This window comes from Onychomys torridus, chromosome 2, assembly GCF_903995425.1.
Source record: "Onychomys torridus chromosome 2, mOncTor1.1, whole genome shotgun sequence".
Classification (NCBI taxonomy): domain Eukaryota; kingdom Metazoa; phylum Chordata; class Mammalia; order Rodentia; family Cricetidae; genus Onychomys; species Onychomys torridus.
In genome coordinates, this window is record NC_050444.1 from 156818523 (window position 1) to 156835450 (window position 16928).

The window sequence follows — 16928 nt, forward strand, 5'->3', positions numbered from 1 at the left end:
GTGCTCTGCCTGGGAACCATTTTAAATTCAAGGTTATAAGGAGTCCCAGCCAAAGTACTGCAACCCACTGCTAACTGCACATTCTGCAAAACATCAACATAAAGAAGTTTTAATTAAAAGACACTTTTGTGATACTGTGTTAGTTGTATAAAAACTTGCCATTATTAGAAAAGGAAGTAGAATCAATTCTTCACTAACCTCCAAAGACAAGCATCCTGAAGAATGTCTAAAGTGAGGAGGGAGGTGACCATCCACTCCACAGTTATCCTATCAAGTCTTAGCCAATTGCTTTAAGTGACCTTTTCCCACCAGAGTTCCCAGCACAGCACGACTTTTGTAGTTAAACTTTGAAAAACAGATATTCAGGACTCCTGCTAAGAGTTCCCAAAAAGCAAAGAATGCTACTGCAACATGGACATGGCAGGCATGTCACCCAAACGCAAATGCAAATGTTTACTCTAAGACTCGCAAAGGTTTCATCTGCTCACGCTTCCGAGGATGCTTGTGGCTCTCAAGGTTTTTCCTACACACTGGGGAATGCAGGAAAACTAATCTTGTTCATAACTCACATCCACTGTGGGTTTCCTGACACTACAAGTGAGCAGCCGAGAACTATGACGCACACCAGCCACTGTCATTGCTGACACTGTTTTTGGGAAAGGCACTAGCCACATGGACATCACAAGATTCACCTCCCACTTCAGTGGGCGATTTTTTTTTTTTTAGTTAGAGTGGACTTTAACTTGTATAATCTGAGGTTTGAGGTTTATACTCTAAATGTGTAATAACTGTTCTCAAGACCCCTTAAAAACAGTAGCAATACCTACTGTCTACAAAGTATATACACTACTCTAGTTTTAGTGGTCTTGTATACAAAGTAGTTGTTTTTGCTGTTGTTGTTGTTATTGTTTTAAGATAGATACATTTCTTCAAAATAACTTACCAGGCTGGCCTCCAACTCAGAGATCCATCTTCCTCTCCTCCCTCCCTTCCCCCAGTGCTCACAGGCTATATAGTTCTCAACTCAACATAAAAGCAAGTGTCTAAGAGTTTATGATAAAAACACGAAAAGAAGTCTCTTGATACAGGTATGATAGCTGTATGGTTAGTACAATAGTGCCCTCCATGCAAAGGTATAGAAAGAAAGAACAAAACAGATGAGGGCAGTTCCAGGGGTTCCAGGTTAATCTGAACTTGTGGTAGGTGTCTAGTTTGCTTTCTGCTGCCGACCAAAAGCAACTTGGGGACAAAAAGATTCATTCCATCTTACATTCACGGTCCATCACTGAGAGAAGTCAGGACAGGAACTTAGACCGATCATGGAGGCAAGCTACTTAGTAGCTTGCCCAGCCTCTTTTCTTATACCATCTAGGACCACCGCCCCAGGACTGGCACTGTCCAGTGGACTGAGCCCTCCCACATCAGTTAATAATCAAGAAAATGTCCTTATAGACATGCCACAGGACAGTCTGGTGGAGGCACTTTCTCAGTTGAGGTGCCCTCTTCCCAGATGTCCCTAGCTTGAGTCAAAGTGTCAATAGAAGGAACAAGCATGGCAGGGCTCCCCAGACATTGTTGCCTTCTCAGCCTGCCCCAAGCTCTGGAGGTCTGGCTGCCTATGGGATAAGTCAGAAATGGGACTACTAAAAAGCAGAGCCCACAGCACCTGCAGGAGGACAGATGTTCTCAGGACAGTCTGTTACAAAGTTCTTATCCACCTGGGAGGAGCAACAAAGTCTTTCTGACTGAGGATACAACATAAACAAAGCCCAATATTTAAGGAAAATTAAGCCAGGAGCCCAAAGCTAATAAGCAGTTAGAGCCTGAACCATACAAGGTAACTGGAAACATACAAAAAAGCATCCACACCACAGTGGAAGAACAAGCACAACATGGTGACCAACTTAACAGGAACCAAGAGATGGAAATAATCTAAAATGTGGAAGGTGACTAACAGGGAGGGCTATGGAAGACATTTAAAAGCAGAGCAGTCAGGAACAGAGATGGGAAGGAAGTGGAAAGTGGCGAACTCCATGTTGGCCTCTGATGCTCAGAAGAGGGCAGACCTTCCCAAAGAAAGCTACATCAGTCAAAGGGGAAACTGGTCTCCACACAGACTGGCATGGAGGACAGAGACGGAGATGCAGACATTTTTAGTCTCACTGGAGTGCCCCACGAAAGAGAACTGTCCAGAGGGAAAATATGTCCATAGAGAGAAGATGCAGGGTTTGACTCTGTGGAGTAGTCACCTCCTGTGCTTTGTCTGGGAGGAGGGAGGGGTCAAAAAGCCTAAGAACAATTCTCTCAACAACCGCCCATTATCTCTCAAGACCTACTGCACTGGAAATATCTAAGAAAAATGTTAGTTTTTCAAAAACATTAAACTGCTTGCATCTTTTAAAACTTCTTTAAATCACATTGTGTGTGTGTGTCTGTGTGTGTGTGTGTGTGTGTGTGTATGTGTGTGTGTGTGTGTGTGTGTGTGTGTGTGTGTGAAGGCATCACAGGTCAAAGGATAACCCCTGGGTACCCTCCTTTCTAATACTGGGTCCTGGAGAGCCTTAACATGCTAAGCCATCTTAATGGCCCTACTTGCATATTCTTTACCTATTCAGCTCAAAGTACCCCAGTGAAAGGAAAAAGTATTATTTGTCCCCACTTTGCAAACATTAAGAGGAAAGAAGAGGTGCTACCTATATCCCCTCACATAGACCACCACCACATGCCCAGCTGTGTGATGCTGTGATCCTGTCATTCTGTGCACTGAGGTAGGCTCTACTAAACAACAGGGCTGTATGCACACAGTATCTCCACATCTTCTATGGTGGGGGAAAAAGGCTTTACAACTAAGCATCTAATTTATCCCAAAGAGCCTTCCTCTTCAGAGGTTCTACCTGCAAGTGTATCTTAAAGCCAAGACTTGCTGAGTTATGGAGCAGTCTTTAGGCCTCAGAGAGTCAATCTGAACGTTGTTTTTTATAGTCTCCAGAATGTGCTTACTATAGATTGTCCACACACAGTCCTAGGAAATAGACAGGACTCATGCTCAAGTGTCTACAGGTTTGGGGAATCTCACAATTCTGCTGAAATTCTGAAACCATCATTTCAATTAATTTCCCATGAGACTTTAATGAAGTCTTAGAAAATCTATATGTAAGTACATATAAAATATGTAGGTTTTACCAATTTCCAGATGGGCTGCCCACAGTAATCAAGCTAACATTTCCACTTAGCTTTACATATTTCAGACAAGATGTGCCAAGAAGTAATTCAGCTCTTTTAAAACAAAGCCTAACATGTGATGTATTGCAAGGGCTACAAAATAATTCTTCTCACCAAAATACCTGAAAAATATAGATTCAGTCAAACTTTTTTATCCACATTCCAATGGGCTAGAAATGAGAACACAGTATAGGTAATGACATGATCTAAGATTCCAAGAATAACTACTACTAACGTAGTATAATTAACAAAAAAAAAAAAAAAAAAAGCATTTATCATTGTAGTGACTGGGTATACTATATATATGACTCTAACTCATGCTTCAAGGGGATGGAGTAGAGAAGAAAAAGCATTCCCTTTAAGAAAAAAAATATTTAAATGATACATGCATCCACTGCAATGGAATTATTCAGATATTCCTATAATTCAGAAAAAAAAACACTCATTACCAAAACACTCATTAAATAATTATTTAATTTTGCGTTCTGACTAAATATAATTTCACAACCAAAACTAACTAAATAAAAAAGAACCACAAGCAATACAATCTTTACTTAGAATGATTAAGAATAAGACTTGGGAGACATACTTCTCTCTCGGCAGAAGGTGCCATTAATGTCAGGTAAGCATTGCAAAAGTAAGATCTTTCCTTAGGACAAGTTTCTGAGTATAACTCCAAACTGGTTGGGCTTTTTTTGTTTGTTTTTTGTTTTTAAGAAGGAAAAAAAAGGAGATTTTAGAAAAAAAAGTAGTTTGGCTTTCATCATCAATCTTCAATCTTCAAGGAGGTGCTCCAAGTCTCATTTTTCCTAGAAGAGTTATTTCTGTGCTATTCAGCATGACGGACCAAATGCTTAAATTATTCAACATCCATCAACTCTATGCAAATTTATTTAAATTTCATAATAAGTTAATCTGCATACTGGGAATGCTGATCCCACGTCATGAAAACGTCACAATCTCCAGGCTACTTCACACTACCACATCTCTTGCCACAAAACGATGCCAATGCTCAACTGCAGAAAGTGAGTTACTCTGTATTCACAAAAGCAAATGCTGAAGGGTATCTGGATAGGAAGCCCATTCCCTTCTTCAAGGTATAAACCACAACATCTATTCTTAGAGTTCTTTGAGAAGCCATAACTGCTTCTGTGATTCAATCACCCAGCAAAGAAACTTTCGTTTAATGAGGTAGTTGAGAATCATGCAATTTTGTTCCCCCAATGGATACCTGGCAATGTCTGGTGACTTCGTGGCTTGTAACAACTGAGCAAGGAACCATTGGCACTTTGTGGGGTGGGGAAGCTGCTAAGTATTCCACCATGGACAAGAGAGATGCCCCCAACAAAGACTAATCCAGTGCAAATGTCAACAGTACAGTAGCTGTAAAACAATGTTTTGCTAGAACTAAATACGCTATTCCTTCTAACAGACTGCAGTTTTCCCTGGCCTGCTCTATGAAAACCATTTTTTATAGTTCTAACTAAAAATTTCTAACTTCAAGAGGCAAGCACCAGATACGACACCAGTCACTGTAATTGCTGGTGAACAGCACACCAATTAGGAAGCACTAAACACACGTGTGCAGGAGCAGAAGTCATGCTCAGCAGGTACTTCCCCCTCTGCATCCAGAATTCCCTGTAGATGCTCTCTGCATGCAAATTTGACATACCCTCTTCAACGTCCATATATGCTTTCACTTCCCACTATGGAGTTATCTAGTGAAGGCTGCAGATTTGCTATGGGGTGCCCACCTCCCTTGTATGTGTATTAAAACTAACATGGAGCTAATCAGAAGACATGAAAATAGAAAATAATCCAAGGTGCTTTCTTCCCGGAAACTATGATTTAACAAATACTAAAAGGTTTCTAAGTCAGATCTAAACTTGAAAAGATATCAGCATTTTGAAGAAATTGTCCCATGAATAAATAAATAGCAAATGTAAAATAATCATCAAAAGAAACCATGTGCATATGCATGTGAGCTACACAGATGCCACAAAGAAAACAGTTGAAATGGACTGTTACTTCTTAGAAAGGTAGCTGAAAACAAAAAATGTGTAGACAGGTGCTAAAAAGCAGATTTTCCAGTTTTTACATCTTAGGTAACTACAGAATTTTAAAGTTCATCATAGAGAAAAGACAAATTTTAATGAAAAGAAAATGGCAGGTTTTAGAAGCCTTACAGATCAATGTGGAATTGGTTGATAAATGACAGCCCATCCACATATCAGACAGCCATTAAACATCAAATCGAAGAACAGTTAAAACCATAGATATCACTTACAACAGCATAATGGAAGACACACTACATCAATACACACAACATATCAATTCTGTATAAAATACAATACAGAAGTGAATGCTTCTATGAATAAATGTGTGTGCATAAGGAAACACAAGCAGGCACACCATGAGGGACTGGTGACAATCTGCTACAATGGTAACAATGGCTATCTGTGGAGGCGGAAGGTTCTGGCTGGTTTCTATTCCTTCTTTGTGCTTTTCTGTTTCCCCACTGTCTTACAGTGAGACTATTTTGCTGTTTTGTGCTTACAGAGCTAATACATTATTACAAAGTTACACCTTATTATCTTGAGCACTGTGTAGGAAATAAAAATCAAACCTAAATGAAGCCAACTCTTCCATCAACAAACAGCATTCATTGAGCATTATCGTTATATCCCTGGGTCTAAGAACTTTCCTAAATGCATCAACGGCTTTAAAGCAAAAGAAGAAGAAGAAGAAGAAGAAGAAGAAGAAGAAGAAGAAGAAGAAGAAGAAGAAGAAGAAGAAGAAGAAAAGTGCTGAAATAACACCAACTACAACTGGGTGTTGCTTCCAACAATAGATTTACAGTTCCATTCCCATGGCTTGAAATAAAAGGGGCTTATAAAATGATCTATAAAGGTCTTCAAAGCTAAGTTAAATTTCACATGGAAAAGATTTTTTTTTAACCAAGTAAAGTGTTTGTAAGAAAGCTTGGAAAGTAGCAGCTACATTCAATCTCAAAAACAGAACGCTACAGAAAAGAAAACAACATAATAATGACTCAGTTCCTCCTTAATATCTGGATGCAAACTCCCTAAACCTCTTTTTTAATACCATCATGGGCAGGACTGATGAAACTGTAGTCTGCGCTACTGTAGGTAAAAAGAACCACTGGTAGGTTGGTTCCCTTTGCTGTAAAATGTTACTTTAAACAATAATCCCAAAGTAAACAAAACTTTGAGATACATTTCAGTCATGTCCTGGGGACATTTTGTTTTAGAGACAAACATTCCAGCGTTTGATTAAAGGGTCCTAAGGGCAAGGCCCTGCGATTCAGCAAAAGGAAGTCCACAAGTCAAATACACCCAAATCCTCAATATATGAAACATGGGGGCGGTGAGAAGAACCCCATTTCTCCAGGTGCAAATTCCATCTGCGTAGTGAGGGACAACGGGGCTTCCCGGTTATCTGTGGGATTGTTCCCACTGCTCGAGGCCCGATCCAAAGGTATTAGGCCGTGGACTGGTGCCTCACGCGTGGATCGTGGAAGATCACTGACCTGTTAGGTGAATTTCGGGTCTTACTTGTCATCCTCAGAGACAGGATAGACCGATCTTTTGACTAACCAAAATCAGTCATATGTATGTTTGTGCACACCTGTGACACACGCACATACGCACCAGTGGGTCCATGGGAACATTCAGGGAGACCATTGCCAGGTTTACAGCACACAGAAACTATCCGGGAAAACACAAAAGACTCGCGACCCAGAACCAAGTCGGGAATGCAGATGCGCTCAGACACACTCAGCCCGGACACAAAAGAGCAGAGAGGAGCGCAGCCCCGCGGATGGGGACCACCCGGGGCCCACGTGCGGACCCGGCCAACCCCGCAGCCACGCACCCCGAGTCCGCCGCGCCCGCCACAAAGCGGACCCCCAACTTGGCCGCAGGGACTTGAGAGCCGCAGGGCGGGAGCCTCGCGCCGCCGCCCGCCAGCCTCGGTCAGCTTTCGCCACCGGTCCCCAGCGGTTCGGAGGAAGCTCGGAGGGGGCGCGTCAACCCGCTCCGCAGTCCCCTCGGCGCCCGGCCCGGCCGCCCCCGCCGCGGTGGCCACGCTCCTCACCGACACTGAGCGGTGTCCCCCCCGAGGCCCGCCCGCCCAGGCTGCGCCGCTCCTCACCAGAGAGCGACGTGCCAGCCCCTCAGCGAGCCCAGAGACGCCGCCGCCGCCGTCGCTCCGGCGTCCGCGGCCGCGCCGCTGCCATCTTGGCTCCGGCCGGAAGTGACGTCGGCAGGGCGCCCGACCCCGACCCGTTGCACAGCTCGTGGCCCGCGACCCCTTGGGCACCCCGACACGACTACGCGGCGCGACCCTGACGGACTGTGTTGGCCTCGCTGCCAATCACTGGTTCACCTCGGAGAGAAGCCCGCGTCGCCATTGCTGGGCCGGCCAGACCACTGAAGAGTTAGGGCTGAGGGATTCGTAGCTCCTTAGAGAATCCACCACCCTTCAAATGGTCGGGGCTGCTGGGCATGGTGGCACACACTTTAATCCCAAAACTCATGAAGCAGAAGCAGGCAGACTTCTGGGGTTTTGAGGCCAGGATGACGTGCATAGTGAATTCCAGGACATCCAGGACCACACCATGAGACGTGTCTCAAGCAAAGCAGGATCAGAAGAAAGAGTCCACCGTGAAGGCCATTATACTTCCGTCAGGCAAATAGACCACTTAGGTTGTGTGCAAAGGACCAGGGCAACCACGTGCACTAAAATGGAGCTCCAGCAAAGCAGGTGCAACTGGGTGGCTGTGTTCATCCCTTACCAGGGAGCATTTGCCAGCCACGGGCCTAGGTCGGTGCCAGGGAGCTTGGGCACCTAACATGGCCTTCACCTTGCCCTTGGGAATTAAGTCAATGTTTACAGACAAGTCAGCAAATAGATGTCTGAACTGTAGTAGTGTGTGATGGAGATGGACTGGGTCAAACTAGAGACCATTTCTGGACATCCCCAGAAAAGATGTCTGACAGGAACACAGCTGCCTATCAATCTGAAGTTGTGGAGAGATGCAGCCAGAGATGAAAGTTAAAGTTGTCACATAGAGACCATACCTAAAGCCATGAATATTTCAAAGTAAAGCTGTCTTCTGAGAAGAAAGGAAGGATCTAAATGTAGTGGACCATATTAGTCTTCTGTGAAAGGATCTAGTCTGAAGAATAGATAATATATTATGTTCAAATGTGTCTCCAAAACTTTGGAAAGACCAGACATGGAGCAGGTCATTCTCTGTACTGCCAGCTCCCAAATAATGACACGGAGACTTGTTTTTTTGAGACTTCTTACTAATTATGAAAGCTCAGCCTTTAGCTTGGGCTTAGCTCAACTAGCTCTTATAACTTAAATTAACTCATTTATATTAATCTACATCTTGCCACGTGGTGTTACCTCTCTTTCATCTTGCACCTCCTGTTTCCTCCTCATGTCTGGCTGGCGATGCTGCCTTTCTTTTTCTCAGAGTCCTCTCTGTCTCTGGAAGTCCTGCCTGACCTCTTCCTGCCTAGCTATTTGGCCTTTCAGCTTTTTCTTACACCAGACACAGCAAATATATCTTCACACAGTGTGTAAATACCCCACAATACAGACAATTTCATGAAATGTACTTGGGGTTTAGAAACTATGTCAATCAACAGATCTTGAGATGCTCTTACTGTAAAGAATGGATGATGTAGCTGATCATTTCATCAGTATTGTTGATAGGTAAAGAAAATGTTCAATGTCAAAACCTTAAAAATTACTAGGTCACCATAGAGCCTATGGAAAAAGGAAATAAAACATCAAGTGTTTGCTTATTTCTCTCACTATTCAAGGAAGAGGTCATAGATCTCAAAGATAAAGGTAAGCATGTTACTAGAATATAGATAATTATGATACAGGCTGCCACTGAACTTTTGTACTCTTTACTTGATTAATGCCTTACAACTTAATACATGCATCAAAATCATCTTAGATGTCTGTGGGAGCAAAAGGGAGACCACCATCTCATCTAACACCAAACTGCCACACAAGTCATCACTTTGAAAGAAAACCTAGGCTGGAGAGATGGCTCAGAGGATAAGAGTACTGGATGCTTTTTCAGAGGTCCTGAGTTCAATTCCCAGCAACCACAAGTTGGTTCACAACTATCTGCAATGAGATCTGCTGCCCTCTTCTGGCATTCAGGCATACATAAAAAATAAATAAATCTTTCTTTTAAAGACTCAGGTTTGATTCTCAGCACCCACATGGCAGCTCACAGCTGTCTGGGACTCCAGTTCCAGGAGATCCAATGCCTTTTTCTAGACTCTTCAGGAACAAGACAAATATGTGGTGCACAGACATACGTGTAGGCAAAACACACCCATACACATTTAAAAAAAAAAAGAAGAAGAAGAAGAAAACTTATATGCCACAAACATCTGATAAAATGCAAAAGGAAAATAGGGGACTATAAGTCAAAAGTGACATGGTAAAACCAGGGAGCATCATTCCAAGAGAAGGCTGACAAAGAAGTGAGTGGCTGTCCTTCCTGTCTTTAGTCTAGAATGACAATGTATTTTTCCCCCTGAGGCTACTGTTTTAGATCTGAGGTCTTAAAACAACAGAAATTTAATCTCTTATTATGTAGAGGCTGGAATCCAAAGTCAGTATCAGTAGGCCAAAGCTAAAGTGTCAGCAGGACCATACTTCCTCTGAGGCCTCTAGAGGAGACTGTTTCCTTCTTCCAGCTCCCTCCTGGTGACTACCAACATTCCTTGACTTGTGACCATGCCACTAACTCTTCAAGGCCAGCGTCTTCACACTCTCTGCTCTAGCTTCACACCACTTTCTCCTTTGTAGGTAGTCAAAGTTACCTCTGTTCTTTCTTAAAAGAAATACATACACTTGCTCTGAGGATCCCCAGATAAACCACAATTAATCTCTTCATTACTTAGTCATATGCACAGAAGTTCTGTACAAGGTAATGCTTGAAAATTCCAGGGATTTTGGTATAGTCTGATATTAAGGAATGATTATTTAACTTACCACACTGAGTGTATCTTAGGTATTTCTAAATCTTACCTCTAACCAGCCATCATGCACTTTTGATCTGTGTGTTTTGTTTGGACATATTTCAATTCTTTAACCTATGATACTTTTCACACTGAATAATATGCTTTATATTTTATCTGTTTAATCCAAAATGACAAAGGCTATCAAGAATACAACATAATTTCATTAGTGATGATTTCCTGTGTGATACACAGTACTATTGTTTTCCTCTTTGAAATGGTGAAATGTGTTGCTAATGAATGAGGGAAGGAATTGAGACACTTTCATCACAGCTCATCTCATGGTCTGTTTATTAGAAGACAGAAGAATAAAATGCACTCATTATCAAAATCTGCAACATGAATGAAACCCCATGCCGCTCCAGTCACCTGGCCCAGCTCTGGGCAGTTCTGCACATTATGCATTAACAAGGCAACGCTATCCACGGCACCCTTCACTCAGTGCAACCTCTCAAAACCCAGAGCAATGTCTGAACACAAACCAGATCATTCTGATAGGGGCAAAATGACATCTCCCTGACTCAACATGAATGGATTAAAGCAGACATGGATTAGCCCAGACATTGTATATTTAAAAAAAAAAAAAAAAAGCATGTGGTTGTAAGAACCATAGCAATATCTACAGAACTGCCCCCAAAAAGATAAGATATAAGGTACTGGTAAGTCACAAGCCACGTGGCAAAGTATAGATTAATAGAAACGGACTAAATATAAGAGTAAGAGCTAGACAATGTAGGCCTGAGCTAATGGCCAAACAGTTTAAATAATATGTCTGTGTGTTTATTTTATAAGTGGGTTGTTGGACTAATAGGGCTTGGCGGGGGCTGGAGAGAAGCTCTCCAACTACAGCAACGCTGTCCATGGCACCTTTCACTCAGTGCAACCTCTCAAAACCCAGAGCAATGTCTGAACATAAACCAGATCATTTTGATAGGGGCAAAATGACATCTCCCTGACTCTCAACATGAATGGATTAAAGCAGATATTGTATATTTAAAAAAAAAAAAAGCATGTAGTTGTAAGAACCACAGCAATATCTACAGAATTGCCCCCAAAAAAGATTAAAACGTTTATAGCTGAGATCAAATAACCTGAACTGCAATGTCAATGACAATGTGAGTAGACTTAAGACTCCACAAATGACAACACTGTTGTTCTCTGCTAGGTTCTGTTACTGTGCATGGATTATCTCACGCTCGTCATAGCCATGTGTGGTGAGCTCATGCACAGCTGTGGGACCTAAGACCAACATGGATAAAGACATTGCCCAGTTATGAAATGAGACCAAGGGTGTTGAAGAGATGGCTCAGTGGTTAAGAGCACTCACTGCTCTTCAGAAGGCCCCGAGTTCAATTCCCAGCACCTACATGGTAGCTCACAACTGTCTGATGCTGTCTTCTCATGTGGAGATATACATGAGACAGAATGCCCATAAACATAAAATACATAAATAAATAAATCTGAGAAGTGAGACCAAGTTTTTAACTTGGACAGTTCAGCTCCACAGGAAGCAACCACCTCGACCTTGGTGCATAGACATACACACTTGAGACAAGACCAGTAGTCACTGGGCAACTATGATAATCATATGTGCTCTCATGCATAAATTCTAGTGTAAATGTTGTCATGCGGGGCCAATCCATCCACAGTTGTCAGTTGTCATTACATTCCAGAGAATCATGACTTAGAGTAGGTAAAGGGAAGAACAGGTATGTGTGTGCATAAAGAGAGCTTGGCCTGGTGCATAAGCATGCAATCATATCTATTGGGGCGGCTGAAGCAAGAAGATCATGAATGAGTTCGAGTACTTCTTAGGCTCCTGAGAAAGTACAAGGACAGACTAGGCAATCATGTGGCCCTGCCTAGCAAGCACAAGTTCTTAGGTTTAATTCCTAGTATAGCAGAGTTTAAGACAGTATCTACATACAAAGACCATCCTAACATTCTCCCTTGAACTGTCAGGTGAAAAGATGAAAGGTGCGGCCTCAAGATCCGAGAACACTGCCTTATAACCTTGTTTGTTCAGATAATGCACTGTTCACCTTAAAAACAACAAAATGGAAACAAAACAAAATCTCTTTTCATATGAAGACCAATTATTTTCCAACAAGAAGTACTATCTCCCTGGTTTGGTCACTTTGCCCTTCTGATCCCCCATCCTTCTGCACATCATGTATCCAAGCAAGGAGTGACATCTTAATCACATAAGCATCCAAAAGATGTGAAGCTTATTTTCTTGGTTGTTCTTAGATAAACATGAGTGAAGTTAGCCAGGTGGTGGTGGTGCACACCTTTATTCCCAGCACTCGGGAGGCAGAGGTGGGTGGATCTCTGAGTTTGAGGCCAGCCTGGTCGACAGCGTGAGTTCCAGAACAGCCATGGCTACACAGAGACACCCTATCTCAGAAAGAAAAAAAATGAAGTTTAAAACTAAACATTAGATATCCTAGGGACAAAATATACATCTTGTTATCTGGCAAACCCTTGGAGCTACACTGTCTCATAAGAAAACTGCTGCAGCCTCACCATGCAGCTGCTGCTCACTGCAGTGAAGTTGAACTGTGAGCAGGGGCTTGAAGTCACCTGTACTGAGCATCTCCCCCTTCTCGTCTTCAGCCTTGCCACAGCAATGACCGCTGCAGTTGACAGAAGAGGCTGAAGCTGAGATTCATTGTTGACAGACATCTGGTGGCAAGCCAGAGACAGAGGCAAGGGTTTGTGTGGTGCCAAAGTCTAAGATGTGTCTACTGCTCACACTGCTTCCGGTCATCAAGGTGCTCCAGGGCGCTGGGGACCAAAACACTGCCCCAGCTCTGCAAGAATGTGGAATCAAGGCTAGAAGACTGGACTTAGAAAGAAAAGCAGCTTACAGTGCAGTCAGAGTTTAGAACTGCAAACCCTGCTCTGGCTGTGCCCTTGAGGGCTGCTCCCCACACTGTTTTGGGGGTGAGGTCCTTTTACATGTATATGTGTGTATGTGTGTGTTTGCACGTGTGAGTGCACATAAGTGCATGTGGAGGCCCGAGGCTGACACCAGGTGTTTTTCTTGATTGCTCTCACTTTATTTGCTGAGGCAGAGTCTCACTGAACCGGAAGCTCATGGTTCAGCTAGTATATAGTTAGTTAGCAGGTGGCCTTGGGATCCCCTGTCTCAGCCTCCAGAGCACTGGATGTTTGGTGAGCTGCCACACTCACCCACTTACATGCGTGCTGGGGATCCAAACTCTCATCCTCCCTCTTACAAGGCGAGCACTTTATCCACTGAGCCGTGGCACCTGCCTGCCACAGGTGTTTCGTTTTGTTTGAGAGAGTCTCTATTTCCCAGGCTGGCCTCAACCTTATTAAGTGTCTGGAGATGACCTCTGCCTCCTGGAATTATAAGCATGTGCCACCACACCCAACCCCACAGGCAGCCCCCCTCCCCCAAAAAATAAACAGTACTTTTTAGGAAAGAAAGGCCAGAGGGCCAGAGTGATGGCTCAGCAGTTTAGAGCACCTGCTTTTCTTTCAGAGAGCAAGGTTCAGTTCCCAGCACCCACATGGCCCCTCACAATAACTCAGTCCCGGGGGATCTGATGCCCTCTCCTGGCCTTTTCAGGCACGAGGTATTCATGTGGTGCCCAGACATACATGCAGGAAAAATACCCAAACACATAAAATAATAAAACAAATACATTTTTAAAATAGTGTTTTAAAAAGAGAAAAAAAAGAGCAACTTCAAAATGATAAAAATAACAATTCTAGCAGAGAGAACTTTATTCCATCCCAAATGGGACACAGATGACAGACTCTTCACTTTTCCTGTGCATTCTTTGAGCCAAACATGCTAATGAATGAGTTAAGAGGTCCAGCCTTTCCCACACAGCTGCCCCTAAGAAGCCGTATTCGCTCCTTTCTCAGAAGCTCCAGTGTGCTGAGCTCAAAAGCCTGCGTGGTTTGTTCCCAAGAACACAAAGGGAAGGTTCCATCTCCGCTGTCCTCGAAGGCAGAATTAATTCACTAACAAACCACCACGATGGCATGAATAAAACATATCCACCGACAACAAAGACGAAGTGAAATGTTTTTCAGCAGGAAGCAGCAGCAGTGTAGGAGGGAACAGAAGATAAATCAGGTGCAGAAATCCATAGGCCACATTAGGAGGTGAGTTTTCTTCCTTGGGTTAGAAGCCACACTCTGCCTTTTGTGGGGTAACTGCACACAGGATGAACCGTCCTCTATAGACTACTGGTCATTTCTCACACATCCTCAGCATAAACCATCTCTGCACAGGGGCATGACTTCTGCAAAGATGCTATCTCTAGAGTCCCATGCTCTGGAAACGCAGGCTGCTTTCTTGCTATTTGGCTAAGAGTCTCCCATCACCCTTTCTTCCTTCCTTCCTTCCTTCCTTTCTTCCTTCCTTCCTTCCTTCCTTCCTTCCTTCCTTTCTTTCTTTCCTTCCTTCTTCCTTTCTTCCTTCCTTCCTTTCTTCCTTCCTTTCTTTCTTTCCTTCCTTCCTTCCCTCCCTCCTTCCTTCCTCCCTCCCTCCCTCCCTTCTTTCTTTCTTTCTTTCTTTCTTTCTTTCTTTCTTTCTTTCTTTCTTTCATTCTTTCTTCTGTCTTTGTTTTGTTTTTTTTTTTGACACCGGGTTTCTCTGTGTAGCTTTGGAGCCTGTCCTGGAACTCGCTCTGTAGCCCAGGCTGGCCTTGAACTCACAGAGATCCGCCTGGCTCTGCCTCCTTCCTGATTGCTGGGATTAAAGGCATGCACCACCATCACCCAGCTACCCTTTCTACTCTGCATCCACAGTTTATCTTTCTTTAGAAGCCAGCTTCTGGATGAAAGCTTCCTTAGTTATGTGGCTTTTGTAGAAAACACGGTGTTACAAAGCCGAAGGGTTAAAACAACACACAGGTATTCTCAGCAGTCTGCAGGGTAGGACTGGTTGATTCTGAGGGCTCAGAGGAATAACTTGTTGCACATCTCTCTTCGAATTCTGGGTTTGTCTCTGTATTCCCCCAGCTTGTAGACCATTTTCACTCCAGCAGCCTCTGCCTTCACAAGGCCTCTTTGAAAGAATACTAGTCACTGTATTTGAGACTCACCCTAGACCAGGATGGTCTCAACAAACTGCATCTTCAAAGATGCTGTTGAAAGGTCACATTCTGAGGTCACAGAGTACACGAATGTTGGAAGGCATGCTCCAACCCTGAAGCAGAGCCCACATGTGTTGTTACCTCTTTCTATGGGTCTCCTTACAACCCGCATCTGCAACTACATTATACTGCCTACTGCAATGCGATTCCTGAACATGTGTGTCTTATACCCCAAAGGCATCTTAAGCCCCAAGAGAGAGAAACAATCCTACAACGCCTCTGTTGTGTTTCAATGACGGACAGGTGTTTTCCTCATAGACACCGTTGAATAATAATATAATGCTCTGTCTTGTCATTTAAATATGATCTCTAAAGTAGAAACATTAGCCACAGCCAAGGCTGGGATGCAGTTCAGTAGGAGAGTGCTGGTTTAGCTGGGGGCAGACCCTAGATTCTGTCCTCCACATTGGGAAGAATATGCCTTCAATTCAGTTCCTTCCCTTCTCTATCCTGCCCACAGGATCGAAACTTTGATTTCTTCATAAGATTCTTGAACTACCAGCAGAAATATGAATTCTTTTGCATGCATGATAAGAGCGCATTGCATTCCTTTGTCGAAAAGGTTGTTTCAACAATATGAAGCAACCATACAGGCGTCATAGGCACGGCTGAAATCCCAGAGCTGGGTTTGTAAGCAATGACTAACTAATTGTGAAGCTGGAGAAGACATTTTACCTTTAGGGCCCATTTTGCAAGGGCAGCAGCAGTATCATCACTGACTAGAGAGTGGGCCTGGCCTTTAGTCAGTCCTGGCCAGGCAGGCTGCTAAACATTCTACTTGGTACAGGAAAATATCTTCCATATCAAAGTCTGCAAATACCACAACTGTTCACAGAGCTGTACTAGATAACTCCACTTTTGATTTTCCAGCCTCACCTGGAGATTTGTTTCTTCTTGACTGGAAAATGGAACCCAGGCTCATAGAAAAAGAGTATTGTCCGTGTTCTATTATTTTTCCCATTCCAAGAGCCCTTGCAGATTTTTTCCCCTTAATCCACTCCTGTGACAGTTTGAATAAGAAATGTTCTCAATGGTCTCAGGCATTTGAAAACTTTGTCCCCGGGGTTGGGGATTTAGCTCAGTGGTAGAGCACTTGCCTAGCAAGCACAAGGCCCTGGGTTTGGTCCTCAGCTCTGGCAAAAAAAGAAAAAGAAAAAGAAAAACAAAACAAAACAAAACTTTGTCCCCAATTTGTAGCACTGTCTGGGGAGGTTTAGAAGGTGCATTCTTGCTGGAGGAAGTATGTCAGTGAGAAAAGGCTTTGAGGTTAAAAAGCCAGGTCTAGTTTAACTCTCCTGTTTTCTGCTTGGCTTGAGAATGCGAGCGTACAGCTTCCTATGTCTGCTGCTCGCTGCTGCGCCTCCCTGTCAGAGAGACTCATCCCCAATCATATGCTCAATTAAACCCTTCAGGAAGTTGATGTTTTTTGTCACCCTTCATGAAATGTTGCTATCACAAGCATGTTAGCGTATACACTGTACAAACATTT

At 43.4% G+C, this 16928-nt stretch overlaps 1 protein-coding gene across 2 annotated transcripts in view; it reads right to left on the minus strand.

Annotated features, from left to right (window-relative positions):
• Positions 1-7482, minus strand: part of Prdm2 (PR/SET domain 2) — a 113735-nt gene extending 106253 nt beyond the window's left edge. Inside the window, exon 1 of one of the 2 annotated variants that reach the window (XM_036177391.1) lies at positions 7396-7482. The gene's annotated coding sequence lies outside the window, so the exon portion shown is untranslated. The remainder of the gene's footprint in view (positions 1-7395) is intronic. The other variant, XM_036177390.1, reaches the window with a different exon arrangement.
• Positions 7483-16928: the final 9446 nt, after the last annotated feature.